The sequence below is a fragment of the Coregonus clupeaformis genome, unplaced genomic scaffold (genome assembly GCF_020615455.1).
Source record: "Coregonus clupeaformis isolate EN_2021a unplaced genomic scaffold, ASM2061545v1 scaf1722, whole genome shotgun sequence".
Lineage (NCBI taxonomy): Eukaryota > Metazoa > Chordata > Actinopteri > Salmoniformes > Salmonidae > Coregonus > Coregonus clupeaformis.
Window position 1 is genome coordinate 46433 of NW_025535176.1, and position 22641 is coordinate 69073.

Sequence of the window (22641 nt, forward strand, 5' to 3'; positions counted from 1 at the left end):
ATTCATTGTTAATGGATTTTCCATTAGGAACACAGGGGGAAAACCTAACACAACAACACACATAACACACAACCAATAAAAACAAAGGGGGGGAGGAAACCACTAAAGTCATTACCATATTGTCATTTTCTAACGACAGGAGAAAACATGTAAAATCTAGAAGACTACTTTAGATCTGGTCAGAAGAAGCCTAGTGCACTACGTAGGGAACAGGGAGAGATTTGGGACAGAGACAGTAACTCCTGTATGGAAATCTTCATTTTAATGACAGTGAGCAAATCTCCACCCTATTCCCTATGTAGTGCACTACTTTAGATCTGATCAGAAGTAGCCTAGTGCACTACGTAGGGAACAGGGTGTCATTTGGGCCAGAGTCAGTAACTCACCTGGGTATGAATTGTCTCTCTATCTTATCTGTCTATGCTTGGTTGACCTAGCAACTGGGTCTGTTTTAATGTCCAGACAGCATGTACCCAACAGTGAGGTCAGTGGGATTGGAGGAGAGTCCCCTCTCCTCTCTCTGTCTCCTCCCGAGTATCATTTCTTACTCGGCAGGATCCGTCCACGTTTCGGAGGGCTCCTGGCAAGCGGGGAGTCGCCGACCGCGTTCAATGTGCCGGTCCGCTTAGCGAAAGTCGTCCCCGCACGCCCCCATGTCTTCTTTTTTTCATTTTCATATTTTTGAAAAAATAATTTTTCATATTTTTTTTCTGCTTCAAAGTAGATTAAGTCAGCTTCTCCAACATTCACGGTTTTTTTCTCTGCTTCAAAGTAGATTAAGTGAAGCTTCACCTCCATTCAGGCAGTTATCACACCCCCCACCCGGATTCCACCCCACTGGTCATTTAAAGACGTGTTTGGCTACGGGCACGTGGTAAGTTATGCGTTCACCTGGTAGTCGTCTTTTTTTCATTTTCATATTTATAAAAAATATTTTTTATTTTTTTGGTAGTCATTTAGCAGACACTCTTATCCAGAGCGACTTACAGTTAGTGATGCATATTTTCTTCATATTTTTATTTTTTTATATATATATTTTTCTAGCTTTATAAAAAAACAAACGGATAAAAACCTGGTTTTCCTATTTGAAAAAAGTTGAAAGGCAACGTGGATCTACTGTGGTGTAGTTCTTCCCAGCATTGCAACCAAATCAGATTTGTATTACATATTGCCTGGAGTGATTTAAAAAGGAAAGAAAGCTCTAATCTTTACCCAAATGGTCTCAAATTATAGGCCTGATCACCCTGGACCAATGCCTGTTGGTAATTTCAGTAGAACCAAGCAACTCAAGTAGCTATTCAACCTCAAAACTACCTGGTTTTGCTATACATTCAAAACAGCAGTATAATGTGAAATTTTTTTATGGGCATTTAAAAATGACAGAAAATCTTTTCCAAAATGGTCTCAAATGAGCTGTACTCTCAGGCCCATGGGAGAAAGGGTTTTACTAGGCAGGGAGTGTAGAACAAGATGCATGGAGCTCCAGAGGTCACAAGGTCAATGTGGGCCTGCATGGATGTCAGCAGGGCATGAGGGAGAAGGCCCAAGTGAATAGGTGTGTCTGTGTGAGTGTGTGTGTGAGTGATGTATGTTGTTAAGCTATGGAATTAATTGTACAGCATTGGATTGGTGTTGGCATGGGGTAGAGGGAGTTTACATATACCAGTCATTTCCTTTTAAATCCATGAAGGGAAGTGGACAAGTTCACACTTAGAAAGGAGATAATAGTTCCACACCTCATGTGTCCTGATAACTACAGGAATGGAACCATATTGAGGTTGGCTGCTTTCTATACGGTTTGATGGGAGAGAGAGAGAGAGAGAGAGAGAGAGACAGAGACAGAGACAGAGACAGAGACAGAGAGAGAGAGAGAGAGAGAGAGAGAGAGAGAGAGAGAGAGAGAGAGAGAGAGAGAGAGAGAGAGAGAGAGAGAGAGAGAGAGAGAGAGAGAGAGAGACAGAGAGAGAGAGAGAGAGAGAGAGAGAGAGAGAGGACATCAGGTAAAGTTCTGGAGATGAGGGAATATGTGTGCAGAAAGAAACCCTCCAGTATGGTTAACCCCAGTTAGGCCCAGTATGGACTATCAATACAAGTGACCATTTAGAATGTGACCCAGTTCAATGGGTCTTAACAGAACTGGGGGATGTCAGCCATGAAGTTGTCTAAACACAACTGGAATATAATTTGTTTCTGATTCATTGTTAATGGACTTTCCATTAGGAACACAGGGGAAAAACCTAACACAACAACACACATAACACACAACCAATAAAAACAAAGGGGGAGGAAACCACTAAAGTCATTACCATATTGTCATTTTCTAACGACAGGGAGAAAACATGTAAAATCTAGAAGACTACTTTAGAGCTGGTCAAAAGAAGCCTAGTGCACTACGTAGGGAACAGGGTGTCATTTGGGCCAGAGTCAGTAACTCCCCTGGGTATGAATTGTCTCTCTATCTTATCTGTCTTCTATATGATGTTCTCCTCTCCTCCTCTCTTCTCTCCTCTATTCACTCAATTCTATCATCCACACCACATGCCAGCTAACACAATCCATTTTACAAGTTAAAGACACACCTTGGAATAAATAGCAAAGGAAAACTACTTCTAGATGGATTTTTATTTCCCATCACCATGAATCATATTTAATAACTGAACAGTAGCAGACCTAACTTCATCTGTTCCTGACTCTGGGTAGTGGATTAAAAAATACCATCAATCTCCAATGATATTAAAGTACAATTCTGAACATTACTGATATACTGAGTGACAAGTCAAGATAGCTGATGTTTTTATTGTTTGGTTAATAGCACCACCTGCTGGACAGGTTTAATGTTGCTTGACTGAGCAGTATGGGAGAATAAAGATGCCAAACTTAGGGCGGTTTCCCCGGACATCTCCATTGAACATGCTTTTAGTCTAGGACTAGGCTTCATCTGTGTCCGGGAAACCGCCCATATAGTTCAATTAGAAAGTAAGTAACACTACCTGTTCCATGATACTGAGGAAAATGACATTGAGACAGAGAACCAATTGAGAAAACATTTCAATGGTTCTGAATGACAACCAACATACATTAACAGCACACATCATGATTAATGTGAATATATAAGATTAAAACATTGCACTTAAAAAAATATGAATGCATTGAATTGTAATTCATAACATATTCTGAAGATCAAATCAATCAAATCATTGTACATAAAAACAGAGCAGAATGAATCATCACATCTGGGGACCATCACCACCAGCATGACTAGTATCTATGTGGACCCCTACTACAGTTTAACCAGCTCAGCTATAGACTACACCAGCATGACTAGTATCTATGTGGACCCTACTACAGTTTAACCAGCTCAGCTATAGACTACACCAGCATGACTAGTATCTATGTGGACCCTACTACAGTTTAACCAGCTCAGCTATAGACTACACCAGCATGACTAGTATCTATGTGGACCCTACTACAGTTTAACCAGCTCAGCTATAGACTACACCAGCATGACTAGTATCTATGTGGACCCTACTACAGTTTAACCAGCTCAGCTATAGACTACACCAGCATGACTAGTATCTATGTGGACCATACTACAGTTTAACCAGCTCAGCTATAGACTACACCAGCATGACTAGTATCTATGTGGACCCTACTACAGTTTAACCAGCTCAGCTATAGACTACACCAGCATGACTAGTATCTATGTGGACCCTACTACAGTTTAACCAGCTCAGCTATAGACTACACCAGCATGACTAGTATCTATGTGGACCCTACTACAGTTTAACCAGCTCAGCAGTACCACAGAGCCCAAACCCAGGATAGAGGGGCTGAGTGAATGTGGTCTGGACTCTGTGGAGGAGGGTCATTGTGTCAGAGACACTGTAGAAGGACAGAGTACCTGCCTTGTGATCCAGGTACACTCCTACTCTGGAGGACTGAGGGCCTGATACTTTAGTCTCAACATTATTGTGTATGAAACAACAACCACCACTATAGCACACTAAACTCCAGGACTTGTCATTCTCTCCAAATTCACCATCTGTCTCTGTTCTGCTGATGTCTTTATATGAGACTGCTGTATAAACATCCTCCCCACTCCACTCCACCTCCCAGTAACAGCGTCCAGACAGACCCTCTCTACACAGAACCATACCATATTTGGTGAATCTGTCTGGATGATCAGGATATGGTTGTTCTTGGTCTGTATGGGTCACCTTTCTGTTCCCTTTAGACAGAGAGAGGCGTGTGTGTGCTGTGTTTGGGTCCAGTGTGAGCTGACAGGAATCTGGGAGAAGAGCAGAGCAGAGACCAATGAGGGGAGTTAGAACAATAAGTGAAGTCAGATACTGTATCTACCCTGTCTTTGATTAGAGCACAGCAGAGATCAAATCAGAGAAATATGAGGAGTCAGATAGATACCCAGTCTTTGATTAGATCTACTATTGCTATATATTTCTAGAGGGATTGTTAGGAGTGTCAGTAAAAAGAGACTGTTAGTTACTTCAGAATAAAGAGACTCACATTGTAAGAACTGTTCTCTGGTCTTGGGCTCTGGAGGCAGTACAACATCCACTATATTCACTACAGACACACAAACACATTCACAGAGAGAGGGAATGTTATCATCATACCATATTCCACATGTTTATGACTAGTAGGGAACTTTCAATGGTCTAAAGTTGATGTTCTTATTATTTTCAACACACCTGTAGTGGAGATCTTGGTCCATTCTCCTTTAAGGACGTCTTCTAGTTTCTCTCTCAGTTCAGACACAGTCTTACTCACATCTCCAAAGTACTGAAGAGGACGGACAACGATGCTGGGTAAGTCTGAAGATACACTGATACCGGAGAGAGACTGATAACTCTGGGGAGAGAGAGAGAGGGAGAGAGAGAGAGAGAGAGAGAGAGAGAGAGAGGGAGAGAGAACAGAACCAAATGATTGAGAGTTTTAGTTTCATATCACATGTATCAAGGCAGTTGAGTTACCTGGAGAAAATGGATGTGATCCTCTGTGTGTGAGAGCTGCTCCAGCTCAGTGCTTCTCTTCCTCAGCTCAGCTATCTCCTGCTCCAGTTGCTCCAGGAGTCCTTCAGCTTGACTCACTTGAGCCTTCTCTTGGGCTCTGATCAGCTCCTTCACCTCAGAGCGCCTTCTCTCAATGGAGCGGATCAGCTCGGTAAAGATCTTATCACTGTCCACCACTGCTGCCTGTGCAGAGCGCTGTTAAGAGAGAGAGAGAGAGAGAGACTTGTCTAACTTTAATGAGCCATCCTCATTACACTAACACCCCCCCTCCTAAAAACACATTGCGTGCCACCACAACCTCCACACAATCACATTATCCAGTACCCAACACCACAGTACAATACACCATCCAGCACCACATTCCAACCGTCCATCCAACCCCTCCTCTCCAGCCGTACAGACAGCCCCCCTGAGCCCCCATACCTCCTGAAACATCTCCACACTGTTGATCATTTTGTACAACTCAAACTCAACCCTAAGGCGTCAACAGTAATGGCATTACCCTGGCAACACAGAAAAAACATGATGAACAGTCTGTCATTGCAGAAAACGGACACCCCTCCCCAACTCCCAGGTCAACCCGAGCCAACCAGCTATTGGTGTCCAGGGCTCCATGTAATACCCTCCACTGGACGACCCCTGACCTTTCCAGCACTGGGAGCTTATAGAGCATCCTCCACCTATACCCTGCCATGCTCTCAGCCCCCACAACCCCCTGCCACTGATGCCCCCACACAGCATACGACCGCAACATTACGTGGTCCTCTGTAGCTCAGCTGGTAGAGCACGGCACTTGTAATGCCAGGGTAGTGGGTTCGATCCCCGGGACCACCCATACACAAAAATGTATGCACGCATGACTGTAAGTCGCTTTGGATAAAAGCGTCTGCTAAATGGCATATTATTTATATTTATTTATTTAACATTTAAACACAGGCCACAACTCCTGATTATGAACAGATTGTCTGTGTTTGAGCGTCCTGGTACACAGTACGTTTGGTCCTTCTGTACAATAGAGTCCAGGTGGGACTTCAGTCTGTTAACGAGGACCTTGGTAAAGACCTTATAGTCCAAACAGAGCAATGCCACAGGCCTCCAGTTCTTTAAATCGCTCAAATCTACTTGTTTGGGCAGGAGAGTCAAAGCCTCCCGTCTACAGCTTAGCGACAGCTCCCCCACCCCGACACACTCACACAACACACGTCCTGTAAAATAATTCCCCAGAAAGTTACTCACACATCAGGCTCCCTCATCTCCTCACAACAGAAGTTACCCACCCATCAGGCTCCCTCATCTCCCCACAACAGAAGTTACCCACCCATCAGGCTCCCTCATCTCCCCCACAACAGAAGTTACCCACCCATCAGGCTCCCTCATCTCCCCCACAACAGAGTTACAGCCCATCAGACTCCCTCATCTCCCCACAACAGAAGTTACCCACCCATCAGGCTCCCTCATCTCCCCCACAACAGAAGTTACCCACCCATCAGGCTCCCTCATCTCCCCCACAACAGAAGTTACCCACCCATCAGGCTCCCTCATCTCCCCCACAACAGAAGTTACCCGCCCATCAGACTCCCTCATCTCCCCCACAACAGAAGTTACCCGCCCATCAGGCACCCTCATCTCCCCACAACAGAAGTTACCCACCCATCAGGCTCCCTCATCTCCTCACAACAGAAGTTACCCGCCCATCAGGCTCCCTCATCTCCCCCACAACAGAAGTTACCCACCCATCAGGCTCCTCATCTCCCCACAACAGAAGTTACCCACCCATCAGGCTCCCTCATCTCCCCCCACAACAGAAGTTACCCACCCATCAGGCTCCCTCATCTCCCCCACAACAGAAGTTACACACCCATTAGGCTCCCTCATCTCCCACAACAGAAGTTACCCACCCATCAGGCTCCCTCATCTCCCCCACAACAGAAGTTACCCACCCATCAGGCTCCCCTCATCTCCCCACAACAGAAGTTACCCACCCATCAGGCTCCCTCATCTCCCCACAACAGAAGTTACCCACCCATCAGGCTCCCTCATCTCCCCACAACAGAAGTTACCCACCCCTCAGACAAACGTAAAACAAGGGATTTTCTTGGTTTCCCCACTCTGTTTTTCCAACCCCTCTGGTGAAACAGAGAACAGAGCCCTGTACTATAATATAATATAATATGCCATTTAGCAGACGCTTTTATCCAAAGCGACTTACAGTCATGCGTGCATACATTTTTGTGTATGGGTGGTCCCGGGGATCGAACCCACTACCCTGTCGTTACAAGCGCCGTGCTCTACCAGCTGAGCTACAGAGGACCAGGTGCAGACACATTTATGAAAGCAAAGACAAGGTCATTATTTGGGCTCTAAACACTAACAACCTACCCTTACACACCTCTTTTGCTACCCCTGCACTAAGATTTCTGCCATGGCATTTAAATGTTTTTGTTTGACATATTCCCCCAGTCTTTGCCGCCGTTCATGTTAAGGAAGTCTAACCGTGAAATCTCCATAAGAGGTGGGAGGGAAATCACCACAATCAGAAACCAGTAGAGAAGCCCATAAAGCCGCCATGCCAGAAAAAAACATCCATTTAAGCAGATTCTGAAGACATGCCCTTAAGAACCCATGACCCATTTTCTCAGCCTATACCGCTTCCTGGGTGATTCTTCATCACGTGTTGTACTGACCTTACAAACCTTCCAGGATCAATCAAATAAGACTCCAGCAGAACCTTCTTTTTTCCCCTTTAGTCTCCATCAGGAACCTATAAAGTTTTCTCAGCGAATATACTGGGCCCTCAGCCTGACTGTCTGTCAGCTCTGGATCCAATGAGCCGTCTGAAAACGAGACACCTTGTCCTCCGCTCCCGCAGACTCACCTCCCCCCTCTTCCTCCTCCTCCATTGGCACGGTACCGTCCTCCTCCTCCCCAGTCTCTGCCCCCCTGCACTTCCCCCCTGATCAGAGCCTCTTCCCCCAATGACAGGCAATATTTGCCTTCGCCCACGGAGTCTCTGTTACTACAGAAACCTGCCTCAGCTCATGTAGCCCAGCTGCAACCCTCCCCACCACCGCTTTCTCCACGGCCTGCGCACCACCACTTGGCCCTGCTCTACTCTCCTCCCTCCTGGTACCACCACCACTTGACCCTGCTCTACTCTCCTCCTTCCTGGTACCACCACCACTTGACCCTGCTCTACTCTCCTCCCTCCTGGTACCACCACCACTTGACCCTGCTCTACTCTCCTCCTTCCTGGTACCACCACCACTTGACCCTGCTCTACTCTCCTCCCTCCTGGTACCACCACCACTTGACCCTGCTCTACTCTCCTCCCTCCTGGTACCACCACCACTTGACCCTGCTCTACACTCCTCCCTCCTGGTACCACCACCACCTGACCCTGCTCTACTCTCCTCCCTCCTGGTACCACCACCAATTGACCCTGCTCTACTCTCCTCCCTCCTGGTACCACCACCACTTGACCCTGCTCTACTCTCCTCCCTCCTGGTACCACCACCACTTGACCCTGCTCTACTCTCCTCCCCCCTGGTACCACCACCACTTGACCCTGCTCTACTCTCCTCCCTCCTGGTACCACCACCACTTGACCCTGCTCTACTCTCCTCCCTCCTGGTACCACCACCACTTGACCCTGCTCTACTCTCCTCCCTCCTGGTACCACCACCACTTGACCTTGCTCTACTCTCCTCCCTCCTGGTACCACCACCACTTGACCCTGCTCTACTCTCCTCCCTCCTGGTACCACCACCACTTGACCCTGCTCTACTCTCCTCCCTCCTGGTACCACCACCACTTGACCCTGCCCTACTCTCCTCCTTCCTGGTACCACCACCACTTGACCCTGCTCTACTCTCCTCCTTCCTGGTACCACCACCACTTGACCCTGCTCTACTCTCCTCCCTCCTGGTACCACCACCACTTGACCCTGCTCTACTCTCCTCCCTCCTGGTACCACCACCACTTGGCCATTCACTACTCTCCTCCCTCCTGGTACCACCACCACTTGACCCTGCTCTACTCTCCTCCCTCCTGGTACCACCACCACTTGACCCTGCTCTACTCTCCTCCCTCCTTGTACCACCACCACTTGACCCTGCTCTACTCTCCTCCTTCCTGGTACCACCACCACTTGACCCTGCTCTCCTCCCTCCTGGTACCACCACCACTTGACCCTGCTCTACTCTCCTCCCTCCTGGTACCACCACCACTTGACCCTGCTCTACTCTCCTCCCTCCTGGTACCACCACCACTTGACCCTGCTCTACTCTCCTCCCTCCTGGTACCACCACCACTTGACCCTGCTCTACTCTCCTCCCTCCTGGTACCACCACCACTTGACCCTGCTCTACTCTCCTCCCTCCTGGTACCACCACCACTTGACCCTGCTCTACTCTCCTCCTTCCTGGTACCACCACCACTTGACCCTGCTCTACTCTCCTCCTTCCTGGTACCACCACCACCACTTGACCCTGCTCTACTCTCCTCCCTCCTGGTACCACCACCACTTGACCCTGCTCTACTCTCCTCCCTCCTGGTACCACCACCACTTGACCCTGCTCTACTCTCCTCCCTCCTGGTACCACCACCACTTGACCCTGCTCTACTCTCCTCCCTCCTGGTACCACCACCACTTGACAACTTTCATGTTTTTAAATTATACTTCATTACTATAATGATTATCAATAAGCCTAAACATTAATTCAGTCACCTCTGGTCGACAAAAACCTATTTTCCTAGTACATTAATTGTCAAATTCATCAACCAGCATCGAGCACTCTGCCTTCTCAGGCAAGCGAGGGGCATGTTGAGGTAAATATGCTAACCGCGACGGTTGCATTATGTCATTTATTGGTGGGCTGGAAGATGCAGTGTTTTTTCTTTTCTATTCAGAGGCTATTTACTCCCAATATGAGATAATTTGATATAGAAGGTTTTTATAATGCATGTTTACTAGGGTTGAGGTTAGCGCATCTGAGTAGGGATTATTTGGGTTCAATACCTGTCCTACCTATCAATCATATTGCTTGCTTGTAGCCTATAACTGATGATCCCCACACTAGAAACACCCAAAACTATCTGTGCTAGCAAACCCTGTGTTCCACCCCTCCCCTGTGTAACCTTGAAGTTTGTTAAGAAACAAACACTTGTCTATGAAAACAGACATGTTTAACGGTTCGCTTGGCACCCAGCCGAGAGCAACACGAAAACCACTTGCAAATTTACCAAAACTAACCAACTACTTGCGGTCTGTTCAGTGTAATAAACGGAGGCAGATTAGCCACCACAACTCTTATCGAAAGAGGCGACATCTGCACCAACCCACCCCTCACAAAAATCCCACTCACAACAAGACAAACCTTTTTCATTAACACAACCACCGCCTTGTTCATTCTGGATGCAGAGTCCAGATGTTCGCTCCAACCTGTTCGGCCGACCATGAGCAAAACTTCCTCCACACCTTTCTCGGAACGGACCCAGGCGGCGCGTTTCTTCTCCACTCGGTTGAGGCCATCACGCCGCCCTAACAAACTACCCCTACTCCCCCTCAACTCTAAACGATAAACAGTGGAAACCAATAAACAAACCCTCCACCATCAGAAAATTAATTCAGAAAATACGCAAGAACCAAAAGAAAAAAGAATAATAGCCCTCCTCACGAACCACAAATCTCTCACACAACCAACTTCTTCTTCTATGATATAATGGCGTTCCACAAACCAACATTAAAGGTGCATGCCGCCACCTACTGTGCTGGAGTGTGTGGTCAATCACGGTTTCCAACATTTCTAAATCCTCCTACTTAACTCAGTACTTCTGAGAAAATAAAGAAGATCCCTACTAACTTCTAATAGACCCTCCCCCATCCCCTAAATCCCTTCCAACCCCCCCAACCCCGTCCAACCTCAATGACCCTAAACTTCAATCTTTCCCTCTCTTCAACATACTTACAACAATATAACAACACATGCTCCACCGTTTCATCGACGTACCCTCCAGACACAAACCCTTCCCATGCTTGCCAACCAGATGTAATGACGAGATCAATGTACAATGTCCTAAGCGCAATCTAGTAAACACCACCTCTTCCTTCCTAATCTGACCTTCAAATCTTGTATATATCTAGTTTCAAAGCTCTTTTAGCTAACTGGTCTACACTTTCATTCCCTTCCACACCCGAATGTGCTGGGACCCAGCAGAATCTCACTACTACACCCATTCTCTCAATTCTCCAAAATAACATGAATACCTCCAATAGCAAGTCACTCCTATTAGATTTACCAGATGATAAACTATTCAATACAGACAGAGAATCTGAGTATACTATAATTCTAACAGGTTGTACGTCCTCCACCCACAGGAGGACAACTACAGTGGGGGAAAAAAGTATTTAGTCAGCCACCAATTGTGCATGTTCTCCCACTTAAAAAGATAAGAGAGGCCTGTAATTTTCATCATAGGTACAAGTCAACTATGACAGACAAAATTAGAAAAAAAATCCAGAAAATCACATTGTTCTTTGGATGCAACTCAGCATTCTTTGTCCTCCAAACACGACGAGTTGAGTTTTTACCAAAAAGTTAAATTTTGGTTTCATCTGACCCTATGACATTCTCCCAATCCTCTTCTGGATCATCCAAATGCACTCTAGCAAACTTCAGACGGGCCTGGACATGTACTGGCTTAAGCAGGGGGACACGTCTCGCACTGCAGGATTTGAGTCCCTGGCGGCGTAGTGTGTTACTGATGGTAGGCTTTGTTACTTTGGTCCCAGCTCTCTGCAGGTCATTCACTAGGTCCCCCCGTGTGGTTCTGGGATTTTTGCTCACCGTTCTTGTGATCATTTTGACCCCACGGGGTGAGATCTTGCGTGGAGCCCCAGATCGAGGGAGATTATCAGTGGTCTTGTATGTCTTCCATTTCCTAATAATTGCTCCCACAGTTGATTTCTTCCCAGCCTGGTGCAGGTCTACAATTTTGTTTCTGGTGTCCTTTGGCAGCTCATTGGTCTTGGCCATAGTGGAGTTTGGAGTGTGACTGTTTGAGGTTGTGGACAGGTGTCTTTTATACTGATAACAAGTTCAAACAGGTGCCATTAATACAGGAAACGAGTGGAGGACAGAGGAGCCTCTTAAAGAAGAAGTTACAGGTCTGTGAGAGCCAGAAATCTTGCTTGTTTGTCGGTGACCAAATACTTATTTTCCACCATAATTTGCAAATAAATTCATAAAAAATCCTACAATGTGATTTTCAGGATTGTTTTCCCTCAATTTGTCTGTCATAGTTGACGTGTACCTATGATGAAAATTACAGGCCTCTCTCATCTTTTTAAGTGGGAGAACTTGCACAATTGGTGGCTGACTAAATACTTTTTTTCCCCACTGTACATACAGATGTTGATTTAAATGCACCAATAGATATCCTTAAAGCTATATACTGGATTCTGTCCATGCCGCTGTTCCATAAACTATACACTCATAATCAATTGTCGTCCTGATCAGAGCTCTATAAATATCTATCAACGATTGTCTGTCAGCACCCTATTCATAACCAGAGACCCACACAACCAACTACCGCAAAAGTGATGGAATGAGAGAGGCAGAGACATCGTTACAACACTGTACATTGCCATAATATAAAGTTTCTTCTTCTTTGGAGTTTAACAGCGGTTGGCATCCAATATGTTGCATTACCGCCCCCAACTGGACTATAATATAAATCTATTTTACTTGGTGATACAAAATGGGAAAAGGGGAAATTATAATGATACAGAAAAACACCCTTCCAACTAACCCTACACTCATTAAATACCCACTACCCCATTCCACTACTTTGACCCTATCTGCTCCTGCACCATGCCAACGGCCTGGGAGGACGGGACACCACCACTCAACACACCCTGTAACTCTTCTGAAGTCTAATCTTGTATGCCCAAATACTTCTCTGCAGCTGCCACAACAACATCTATTTTCTGTGATTTACGTTCCATTTCTGCGGTACAGTCGGTAACCATTGCTATGAATGCTAAGAAGCTAACTTTACTGAATCATATATCACTCTTTGGCCTTTGACTTTGTCGGGTAAAGACTCAAAACTCAAAAGGACTGGATGCGTCCCACCAAACGGCGGGCATCACAAACACCAGGAATCTTCAACTTGAATTTCTCCACCTCCACACTTAACATTACCCCAGAAATCACTCCTTTCAATGGTGCCCTGTTCCTAAGAGCAAAGCAAGAAACAGATTTTGACCCAAGTTGCGTGACACGGATCGCCCACTCCCTCTGGTCAGAAGAAACACCAACAAATATCACAAGTCCACTACAGGTTACCTTCACTGATTCAACTGCACCCAACTGCTTTCCCACCCACCCTGAAACCACAAATGGATCTGCCAAAAGGTATGGATCCACGTTCTCCTACAATGTAACTCCTACTGCACCAGATTCTTCTTTATCATGTCCATTGATGCCAGGCTCTGGTTCTGAGCTCTTCACCACACCTTCTACCTCACTTAACTCTCCCTCATTCATTTCCATTTCACCTCCAGAACTCAGTCTGGCGAATGGCTCACTCTGTTTGCACTTGAATTATAACATTTGAAAGTCTCTATTCCTTTGAATCTTATGTGAGTGTAATGTTTACTGTTCATTTCTGATTGTTTATTGTCTATTTAACTTGCTTTGTTTCCCATGCCAATGAAGCCCTTTGAATTGATTGAATTGAGAGAGAGAGAGAGAGAGAGAGAGAGAGAGAGAGAGAGAGAGAGAGAGAGAGAGAGAGAGAGAGAGAGAGAGAGAGAGAGAGAGAGAGAGAGAGAGAGAGCTCCATGTTAATGTATAGGGGACATGAGTCAGTCATGGTTACTCATGGTTATGTGATGAAGTAGCCCCGCCAGCGATTTCAAAATCAGTGTCAGCCCTCAGCCCAATAGGGAATGTCCTCTTGGTGAAACGGTCAAGATGTTGGTTTCTCCCTCAGTAGACCTGGTTCATATCCCGTCGGTTACATTAAGCAGTCTATTCTCTGAAACGAGTCCAGACAGCATGTACCCAACAGTGAGGTCAGTGGGATTGGAGAGAGTCCCCTCTCCCTCTCTCTCTCTGACTGGAGTAGAGAAGTGAAATGGTGTGTCTCCTCTGGTCAACAATACTCACCTTGAGAGACTTTACAGCCTGTTTGAGCTCCTTCAGCTCCTTCTCTCTCTCCTGGAATCTCTGCTGGACTTTCTGCTGACTCATCCCCAGCTGCCTCTGTGGAGAATCACTCTATCTTTAATTATTTGTTTATCAGACAGTAACCAACAAGTAGTTCTGGTCTTACCTGTTTCTCAGTCCTCTCTGCTGCAGCTGACACTGTATCATGGCCTTTATGTTCATCCATTGTACACAGATAACAGATACACTGCTGATCGGTACGACAGTAAACCTCCAGCAGTTTGTCATGATGAGAGCAGATCTTCTCCTGTAGTTGTGCGGTGGCTTTGACCAGCTTGTGCTTCTTCAAAGCAAGAGATTCATAGTGAGATTGGAGGTGAGTCTCACAGTAAGAGGCCAGACACACCAGACAGGACATGAGGGCTTTCTGCTTTCTGGTCCCAGTGCAGACATCACACGCCACATCTCCAGGTCCAGCATAGCACAGAGCAGGAGGGGGGAGCAGCCTGGAGTCCCTGTCTTCTTCAGTTTCTCCACCACTTCAGCCAACACAGTGCTCCTGTTCAGAACAGGCCTTGGGGTAAAGGTCTGTCTGCACTGTGGACAGCTGTAGACACCTTTCAGATCATCCTGATCCCAGCTTTCTTTAATACAGCCCATACAGTAGCTGTGTCCACAGGCAGTAGTCACCGGATCCTTCAGTAGATCCAGACAGATGGAGCAAGAGAACAGTTCCTGATTCTCTGCCATTTTGGTGCTCTCTCCCGTAGGTTAAGCAATGGCAGTGTCAAAGATAACTTTCTGTTCAGTGTCAAAGATGACTTTCCGTTTCATGGAACTCTACACCAGAGGACAGGAAGTGGCTTCCTCTTGACTGTGTACTCTGTATGTAGAGGGGATGTGGTTTATTTGATGAGGAAGCGTGACAGAGTGTTGGGTAGTAGCCAGAGATGGTTAGTATTTATGTTACATGTATTTGAAATACGTATTTTAATTACTTCTGAATATTTTGTCATTAGAATTACACTGGGCTGAACTACACTCCAATGCATTTTGTATTTTTTATTTTCCAAATAAATACTAAATACTTTTCTACACAATTTATCATAGCGGTTCACATGTTGTGGCCCCCCTTTCACCCTGCAATGGTATCAGAAGTCTGATAGCACTATGGTGTGATAAGAACGTCTGTTAAATTAACTAAATATACATGTATATGTAAACATGTTGATAAATACTTTGTTGAGGGAAAATGTACTTGATATGATTGTAATATTTTGTTGACTCACCAAGCTGTCTTAAGATGAAGGCACTAATTAAAAGTCACCCTGGATAAATGCGTCTGCTAAATGACTAAAATGTAAATGTCGATGTAAAAATGAATAATTGCAAAGCATGCTGAGTATTATTCTAAAGAGCTCCGCCCCTAAACAAGGCCAATAATAATACCCAGTGTGCTTTACAGTTAATTTGGTAGGTTCATTTTCACATATACATTTACATTTTAGTCATTTAGCTTATCCAGAGTGACTTGCTCAACTAAGGTAGATAGCAAAATACAGTGTCACTGTCATAGCAAGAAAAAAGGTTTTGTCACTGTTTCTGAGAATGTTGTTGGTGTTCGGATCGGTTACTTGCAAATGTGTTTTTGTATTTAAAATGAATACATTACATTGAATGAAATACATTACAAAATACAAGTATTTAGTAGTTTATTTTGATACATTGATCTTGATGGTATTTTGTATCTGTATTTTGTAATTGTATGTAGTAATTTCTACCCATCCGTGGTAGTAGAATACTCTGTCTGCAGGGGGTTTTCAGGGCATGACCAGGACACTGGAGGCAAAGGACCGGTTTAAACAGGAAAATGTCCTGGAGTTTTATTAAAAATAAATGTTTCACAAATCACTTTGAAAAGGCATTGAAAAGGCTAAATAAAATACCTATCTCTCCTCAGAGCATAATTACTGGGCAATCCTTACAAACTCAAGAGATCAGGTGTTGTTTCAGCTCGGAACAGGGTTCTGAGAACTGACACATCTCAGTTTTCAACCTAATGCTGAGCTGTTGTGACTCTATCTCAACAACAGGATGCTGCCCCTCACCCAGAAGCTGTTTTGGCACTCCGGCTAGAACAGTTGGTTTAGACAGAGGATCAACAACAGGATGCTGCCCCTCACCCAGAAGCTGTTTTGGCACTCCTCCTATAACAGTTGGTTTAGACAGAGGATCAACAACAGGATGCTGCCCCTCACCCAGAAGCTGTTTTGGCACTCCGTCTAGAACAGTTGGTTTAGACAGAGGATCAACAACAGGATGCTGCCCCTCACCCAGAAGCTGTTTTGGCACTCCGCCTAGAACAGTTGGTTTAGACAGAGGACCAGAAAGAGGAACTTGTGCGACACACTGTTCTAATGAAGTTTTACTGGCAGAATGTTTTCTTCATTATATCTTCTTCACACAATAACTTACGTTTAGTACCTTTAAGACTAACCGTATGTCATCTTCCTTATTTACCTTGTACCTAAGTCAATTTCTGTCACCACAAATGTTATCCACAAGTTCATCTGAGTGGGGAAATAAATATGTGGCTTCATTGACAACATCCTGAAGTATCCCTTTAAGAACAAAACTATAACTGAAATGTCTTTGGCCACCATACCAATCAAAACTACATCAAAAGAGTTCATCAAGAGGTCCATAGTCTTTGAGATAGTGGCTGGGTTGGAGACCCCACCAGCCACATGGTGGCTAACCAAACGGGCATAGAGAGCTGACTGCAGCAAGGTGTACTGCTTAACTAGGATGTGGCCCTAATTGGAGAGTGGCTTTAGGGTGGAGTACGCTTCCAACAGCAGGCATTCCCTTCAACATGTTACAGAAGATAATGTGGAGACAGAGATGGGGGCAGTATCTCTGTTAATACGTATTTGAAATACATATTTCAATGGCTTTTGACTATTTTGTCATTTTGTATTGCACTGGCCTGAACCACAATCCTATGTATTTGGAACAAGATACTTTTGAGACCTGTAATTTGTAAAAACATTTTGTTGTTGTAAAATACAACATATTTTTCTATCCCATTCTTTATAGGGGTTGGACATTTTGTGTTCCCCTTTCATCCTGCATTGGTATCAGAAGTCTGATGGCACTATGGTTTGATAAAGTGACTAGTAAATGACAAAAATGTGTACTCTGTATGTAGAGGGGGTGTGGTTTCTTTGATAAGAAAGTGTACACAGATTTTTTGGTAGTCGGCAGAGATAGTTTGTATTTATGTTACATGCATTTGAAATACATATATTAATTACTTCTGAGTATTTAGTCATTTGAATTATGCTGGGATGAACTACACTCCAATGTATTTTGAAAATACAAAATACTTTTCTATACCATTTTTTATAGCGGTTCACATCTTGTGGCCCCGCTTTCACCCTGCATTGGTATCAGAAGTCTGATAGCACTATGGTGTGATAAGAGCGTCTGCTAAATGAACTAAATATACATGTAAAAAGAACACTTGAAAAATATGCTGGGTATTAAAATAATGAGCTCTGCACCCAAAAGAAGGCCAATAATAATACCCAGTGTGCTTTGCAATTGTTCATTTTTACATTGTCATTTTAGTCATTTAGCAGAGACTCATATCCAGAGAGACTTACCATCAGTACATTCAACTAGGGTAGATGAACAATCTCATATCACAGTCATAGAAAGTTAAAAGCTGTTTTCTTCCGTCACTGAGAATGTTGTTGTAGTGAAGGTGTATACTAGCAAATGTATTTACCTGTATGTATTTGTATTTTATCTACATACAACTACAAAAGTATTTTGTATTTAAGTTTGATACATTAGTCTTTAGAGTATCCATTTTTGATGTACAGTATATTTTGCCCATCTCTGTGTTGATACAGTGGGGAAAAAAAGTATTTAGTCAGCCACCAATTGTGCAAGTTCTCCCACTTAAAAAGATGAGAGAGGCCTGTAATTGTCATCATAGGTACACGTCAACTATGACAGACAAAATGAGAAAAAATAATCCAGAAAATCACATTGTAGGATTTTTAATGAATTTATTTGCAAATTATGGTGGAAAATAAGTATTTGGTCAATAACAAAAGTTTCTCAATACTTTGTTATATACCCTTTGTTGGCAATGACACAGGTCAAACGTTTTCTGTAAGTCTTCACAAGGTTTTCACACACTGTAGCTGGTATTTTGGCCCATTCCTCCATGCAGATCTCCTCTAGAGCAGTGATGTTTTGGGGCTGTCGCTGGGCAACACAGACTTTCAACTCCCTCCAAAGATTTTCTATGGGGTTGAGATCTGGAGACTGGCTAGGGGCCACTCCAGGACCTTGAAATGCTTCTTACGAAGCCACTCCTTCGTTGCCGGCGGTGTGTTTGGGATCATTGTCATGCTGAAAGACCCAGCCACGTTTCATCTTCAATGCCCTTGCTGATGGAAGGAGGTTTTCACTCAAAATCTCACGATACATGGCCCCATTCATTCTTTCCTTTACACGGATCAGTCGTCCTGGTCCCTTTGCAGAAAAACAGCCCCAAAGCATGATGTTTCCACCCCCATGCTTCACAGTAGGTATGGTGTTCTTTGGATGCAACTCAGCATTCTTTGTCCTCCAAACACGACGAGTTGAGTTTTTACCAAAAAAGTTATATTTTGGTTTCATCTGACCATATGACATTCTCCCAATCCTCTTCTGGATCATCCAAATGCACTCTAGCAAACTTCAGACGGGCCTGGACATGTACTGGCTTAAGCAAGGGGACACGTCTTGCATTGCAGGATTTGAGTCCCTGGCGCGTAGTGTGTTACTGATGGTAGGCTTTGTTACTTTGGTCCCAGCTCTCTGCAGGTCATTCACTAGGTCCCCCCGTGTGGTTCTGGGATTTTTGCTCACCGTTCTTGTGATCATTTTGACCCCACGGGTGAGATCTTGCGTGAGCCCCAGATCGAGGAGATTATCAGTGGTCTTGTATGTCTTCCATTTCCTAATAATTGCTCCCACAGTTGATTTCTTCAAACCAAGCTGCTTACCTATTGCATATTCAGTCTTCCCAGCCTGGTGCAGGTCTACAATTTTGTTTCTGGTGTCCTTTGACAGCTCTTTGGTCTTGGCCATAGTGGAGTTTGGAGTGTGACTGTTTGAGGTTGTGGACAGGTGTCTTTTATACTGATAACAAGTTCAAACAGGTGCCATTAATACAGGTAACGAGTGGAGGACAAAGGAGCCTCTTAAATAATAAGTTACAGGTCTGTGAGAGCCAGAAATCTTGCTTGTTTGTAGGTGACCAAATACTTATTTTCCACCATAATTTGCAAATAAATTCATAAAAAATCCTACAATGTGATTTTCTGGATTTTTTTTCCTCAATTTGTCTGTCATAGTTGACGTGTACCTATGATGAAAATTACAGGCCTCTCTCATCTTTTTAAGTGGGAGAACTTGCACAATTGGTGGCTGACTAAATACATTTTTTCCCCACTGTATATCGTCTCTCAGTGACTAGCTGATTTGGTTATGGCTACCTAGATTCATGTGGAGATCACAACACCCTTCTCCCCCGACAGAGTCATCAGTAAGCACACACACGGCACACACACACAGACACACACAGACACACACACGGCACACACACACAGACACACACAGACACACACAGACACACACAGACACACAGACAGAGACACACACACGCACAGACACACACAGACACAGACACACACAGACACACACACACACACAAATACCATCCTCATCAATGAGCCAGTCAATGTTAATGTCTCTCTCTCTCTCTCCCTCTCTCTCTCTGTTTCTCTCCCTGTCCCCTCCCTCCTCTCCTCTCTCAGTGCTGGGTCATGCGTGTGCGGCCCAGTCTGTCCTGGTAGCGGGCCTGTCTGAGGTCCACAGGAAGGGCTATCCTCTGACGGAGCAGGCCCTGTCAGGAAGGTGCTCCAGGTGTCCTCCATGGCCTGCTTCCAGCTGGCTCCCCCAGTACATCCTACTGGGGCTGGCTGAGCACGTATTTCTGACAGCACCTATTGCTGCTACATTGTTCGTACACAGAGACAAACTGGGGTTTGAGATTTGAATGTCGATGGACACCATATGTAGTTAGGATGAAGTTAGAATGTGGAGTGTTGGAACCAACTGCCAACACGGAGGATAGTATTCTGAACTCTGGAAGCTAGGGTTAGGATGCCCCCTACTGGTGTATTAGGAGACAGACAAGAGACGTTTGAACCAAATGAATGCTTCTTTCTCTTCCCAGCCTTCCTCTCTTCTCTGTTCCAGGCTCTGTGATCTCCTTCCACCTGACACCCAGTCATATCAGAGGCATCTCCCTGCACTTCCTCCCCCTGTCCTACAGAGGGAGCTGTTTCCTGGGAGCCCTCATCATCCAGCTGGTCTACCTACTCTCTGGAGGTAAAGGCTTCACTAACAGATGCATCATCGTAACCATAGAAACTGAAGAGGAACATCCATTCATGTTGGAATGGTTGATGGGGTTCTGTCTGCATTATGGTGATTCAGTCCTATGGCCACTGATAGCACTGTTCTCCTGTCCAACTACAGGTAACTTGTACCCAAACACACTGCATGAAGGGAATCTGGAGCATTTCTTCTTCTTCTTAGCCATGTTGATGACCATAAACACTCGGGTGTTCTGGTGGATATCTTCCAGGTCCAGTATGACAACCTATCATGTATCAATATAGTCACTGTAGATGAGGCAAAGGACATGAGGATTTTCAGTGATACAAATTTGAGAATTTCCTTGAACCCCTTGAGGTGACCTGAACAAAGTATTAATATAGTCTGTGCAGATGAGACAGGTGACAGTATTGAGACAGCTGACAGTATTGAGACAGGTGACAGTATTGAGACAGGTGACAGTATTGAGACAGGTGACAGTATTGAGGCAGGTGACAGTATTGAGACAGGTGAAAGTATTGAGACAGGTGACAGTATTGAGACAGGTGACAGTATTGAGACAGGTGACAGTATTGAGACAGGTGACAGTATTGAGACAGGTGACAGTATTGAGACAGTATTGAGACAGGTGACAGTATTGAGACAGGTGACAGTATTGAGACAGGTGACAGTTTTGAGACAGGTGACAGTATTGAGACAGTTGACAGTACTGAGACAGGTGACAGTATTGAGACAGGTGACAGTATTTGAGACAGCTGACAGTATTGAGACAGGTGACAGTATTGAGACAGATGACAGTATTGAGGCAGGTGACAGTATTGAGACAGATCCACCCTAGCAGTCTCTCCTCCCCTGTGTCCCAGGAACCTAGACCTGAGTGTGGTGCAGAGTAGAGGAGTAGGAAGCAGCCTTCTGGCAGAGAAACTCCTGCAGTACAAGACCTGCCTGTGATTCTACGACACCATGGAACGCTCCTCCACAACAGTCTCCATAGAAACAGTGTTGTGACCTCTACACTACCTTAGTCCCCTGTAGCGCTGGACAAATGCATGTGGACACCTAATCATCGAACATCTCATTCCAAAATCATGGGCATTAATATGGAGTTTGTCCCCCCCTTTGCTGCTATAACAGCCTCCACTCTTCTGGGAAGGCTTTCCACTAGATGTTGGAACATTGCTGCGGGGACTTGCTTCCATTCAACCACAAGAGCATTAGTGAGGTCGGGCACTGATGTTGGGCGATTAGGCCTGGCTCGCAGTTGGCGTTCTTATTCATCACAAAGGTGTTCGATGGGGTTGAGGTCAGGGCTCTGTGCAGGCCAGTCAAGTTCTTCCACACCGATCTCGGCAAACCATTTCTCTATGGACCTCGCTTTGTGCATGGGGGCATTGTCATGTTGAAACAAATAAGGCCTTCCCCAAACTGTTGCCACAAAGTTGGAAGCACAGAATCATCTAGAATGTCATTGTATGCTGTAGCGTTAAGATTTCCCTTCACTGGAACTAAGGAGTCTAGCCCAAACCATGAAAAACAGCCCCAGACCATTATTCCTCCTCCACAAAACGTAATAGTTAGCACTATGCATTGGGGCAAGTAGGTTTTCCTTGCATCCGCCAAATCCAGATTCGTCAGTCGGCCTGCCAGATGGTGAAGTGTGATTCATCACACGTTTCCACTGCTCCAGAGACCAATAGCGGCGAGCTTTACACTACCAGCCGAAGCTTGGCATTGCGCATGGTGATCTTAGGCTTGTGTGCGGCTGCTCGTCCACGGATCCCATTTCATGAAGCTCCTGACGAACAGTTCTTGTGCTGACGTTGCTTCCAGAGGGAGTTTGGAACTCAGTAGTGAGTGTTGCAACCGAGGACAGACGATTTTTAAGTGCTACGCGCTTCAGCACTCAGTGGTCCCGTTGTGTGAGCTTGTGTGGCCTACTACTTTGCGGCTGAGCCGTTGTTGCTCCTAGACGT

At 45.1% G+C, this 22641-nt stretch overlaps 1 pseudogene; it reads left to right on the forward strand.

Moving 5' to 3' along the window:
- LOC123487484 overlaps positions 1-21756 on the forward strand; it is a 60809-nt pseudogene extending 39053 nt beyond the window's left edge.
- The last annotated feature ends 885 nt before the right edge of the window (positions 21757-22641 follow it).